The 3,281-nt window shown below is 36.1% G+C and overlaps 1 pseudogene; it reads right to left on the reverse strand.

Annotated features, from left to right (window-relative positions):
- Window positions 1–2,345: 2,345 nt before the first annotated feature.
- On the reverse strand, window positions 2,346–3,068 carry LOC126497469 (dnaJ homolog subfamily B member 6-like; annotated as a pseudogene).
- Window positions 3,069–3,281: the final 213 nt, after the last annotated feature.

A 3,281-nucleotide genomic window follows, 5' to 3' on the forward strand; every position in this document is an offset into this window, starting at 1 on the left:
TGATGTGTTCTTGGATTTGGTTTGCCAGTATTTCATTGAGTATTTTTGCATCAATGTTCATGTAGGAGATTGGTCTGTAGTTCTCTTTCTTAGTAATGTCTTTGTATGGTTTGGGTATCAGGGTAATTGTAGCCTCATAAAGAGTTTGGCAATGTTCCTTCTTTTTCTGTTGTGTGGAACAATTTGAGGAGTATTGGTATTAGTTCTTTTTTGAAAATCTTGTAGAATTCTGCACTGAAACCATTTGGTCCTGGGCTTTTNTTTTTTTTTTTTTTTTTTTTTTTTTTTTTTTTTTTGGAGACTGTTTCTATTTTTTTTTAGCAGCTATAGTTTTATTTAATTTGCTTATCTGATGTCGATTTAACATTGGTAAGTGATAATTAGCCAGAATATTGTTCATTTCCTTTAAATTTCCAATTTTATGGAGTACACGTTTTTAAAATATGGCCTGATGATTCTCTGGATTTCTTCCATGTCTGTTGTTATGTCCCCCCTTTTCATTTCTGATTTTGTTAATTTGCATGTCCTCTCTGCTTTTTGGTTAGTTTGTGTAAAGGTTTGTCTATTTTGTTGGTTTTCTCAAAGAACCAACTCTGTCTCATTGATTCTTGCTATTGTTTTCTTTGCCTCTATTTTGTTGATCTCAGCTCTCAATTTGATTATTCCTGCTGTCTAGTCCTCCTGGGTGAGTTTGCTTTTTTTCGTTCTAGAGTTTTCAGGTGTTCTGTTAGCTCATTAGTGTGGGATTTCTACAACTTTTTTATGTAGGAATTTAGTTCTATGAACTTGCCTCTTAACACTGCTTTCATTGTGTCACATAAATTGGGTATGTTGTGTGGTCATTTTAATTGAATTTTAAGAAGTCTTTAAATTCTTTATTTCTTCCTTAACCCGTTGATGATTCAGGTGAACATTGTTTATTTCTATGTGTTTGTGGGTTTTCTGTAGTTAGTGTTGCTCTTGAATTCTAATTTTAAGCCATGATGATCCAATAAGATACATGTGATTATTCCAATTTTTGGTATCTGTTGAGATTTGCTTTGTGACCAGGTATGTGGTCAGTTTTTAAGAAGGTTCCATGAGGTGCTGAGAAGAAGGTATATTCTTTTATGTTTGTATGGAGTGTTCTATAGATGTCTGTTAAGTCCATTTGAGTCATAACATCTGCTAATTCCCTTATCTCTCTGTTAATTTTCTGTCTGACAGAACTGTCCAGTGCTGAGAGTGGAGGGTTAGTCTCCCACTATTAGTATGTAGGGTTTAATGTGAGATTTAAGCTTTAGAAACGTTTCTTTTACATATGAGGGTGTTCTTGTATTTGGGGCACAGATGTTCAGTATTGAGATTTCCTCTTGATGGATTTTTCCTGTGACTAATATGAAATGTCCTTTGTTTCTTTTGATTGATTTTAGTTTGAAATCTATTTTGTTTGATATTAAAATAGCTACAACAGCTTTTTTCTAAGGTCCATTTGATTGGAATTGTTTTTCTCAACCTGTTACTCTGAGGTGATGTCTGTCTTTGAGGTTAAGGTGTGTTTCTGGTATGCAGCAGAAGAATGGACTCTCTTTCTTTCTTTCTTTCTTTCTTTCTTTCTTTCTTTCTTTCTTTCTTTCTTTCTTTCTTTCTTTCTTCGTGAAAGAATGCACCAAACACATTCACATGCATTTTCCCTTTCTAAGCAAATGACAAAGATTCAAGTTACCAGCTTTTTTAAAAAACCTAAGCTTAAAACTATATACTTAAACAATTTTCAGAACTGACGAATTTGCCAACATCCATGCACAACTAGAAAACATCCTTAATTTGCACTAAACCAGAAATGTATTACCATCGATGCAGTAATAGCTCTCATTACTAAATACTGGAATTAAAATTGAAATATTTCTGCAGAAGGTTCATCTGACAATGCTGACTTCACAGCAGGCTGCTACCACTCACTCACAGTTCAACACAATGGGAAGCAGATCCCTGCTGGTGTCCAAGAACAATCTTGTCCTAGCATTTACTACTCAAGAGTCACAGGGCTCACCTCAGATTATGGTTTGTTTTGCTTTGTTTAAAGCAAAGTGCATACAGAGATTACAACAATTTTAAAGACAAAAAAAAAAAAAAAACCCAAAAGGTCCTATTTTGTGGTCCCGGCAACAAACTCAAAAGTCTATGACAATTAGGGGATCCGATGAGCTGTTTTATAAATTTAAAATTTTTTAAAATTACGTTAGATTAGGTACAGTTATACAGAAAGTTGAGTTCATTTGAAATCGTCAAAAAATTCTATTATTCCTCAAATCGTGTTTGTTATGGTTTAACATTTCTGTTAAATGCATGGATTGAATTACTTGTTATCCAAGGTGCTCCTCACCATTTATCGTCAAGGATTTTAATTGTCTGTCTTCTTCAACTTCTACTCTTTCTTGACCATTCTCCACAATTCTCTTTGTAGTAATTTATTTTTGCCATTAACTATCTTAGTAGAAGTTGACATTTATTTGAAGCTGCCCATTCCGCTGCCATCAAATGATGCTGAAGAGAATGAAGTGAGACCCCCGTGTCCTAGTGACCTGAACGGACTGAATGAATCCTGTATCGAAAGCAGGAAATCCACCACCAAAAGAAGGAAATCCACTGAAAACAGAGAAAAAGGAGCCTGCACCTCGGCTTCTATTTCCTCAGGAGGCCCTTTGGCTCCCCCAAAAGTCATCAAATGGATCTTCAAAGAAGTCAAATGAAAATGGGTCCCTTCCACCAAAAAAATCCCTGAAGACATCATCTGGATTCTGGAATGTGAAGCCAAACTCAAACCGACTGTTGAAATGACTTCCACCTCCTCCTCCTCCACCACCATTTAATCCTTCTTTGCCATATTTGTCACAAATGTACTGCTTTTTTGGCATCCGATAAGACTGTATATGCCTCAGCTACTTGCTTGAATTTCCGCTCTGTTGCTTCTTTATTTTCAGAATTTTTGTTTGGATGCCATTTACTTGCCTGTTTCTGATACGCCTTTTTAATGTCCTCAGGTGAGCAAGTCTCTGCATGCCCAGAACTTTGTAGTAATCCACCATGTTTTAACAGATTGTTGGAACAAACCCGAGGACCCGACAGCCCAGCCAAGTGGGGAACTCGGTAGGCCGGTCTCATTGCAGCTCTGGCACAGCTGCGCTGGCCGGATTCTGTTTTCATATCCAATCTGTTAGCCTGTGTCTTTTTATAGGTGAGTTGAATCCATTTATAGTAAAGGATATTAATGACCAGTGATTGCTAGTTCCTGTTATTTT

This window comes from Alexandromys fortis, unplaced genomic scaffold, assembly GCF_014885135.2.
Source record: "Alexandromys fortis isolate MF-2015 unplaced genomic scaffold, M_Fortis_MF-2015_v1.1 scaffold_24, whole genome shotgun sequence".
Lineage (NCBI taxonomy): Eukaryota > Metazoa > Chordata > Mammalia > Rodentia > Cricetidae > Alexandromys > Alexandromys fortis.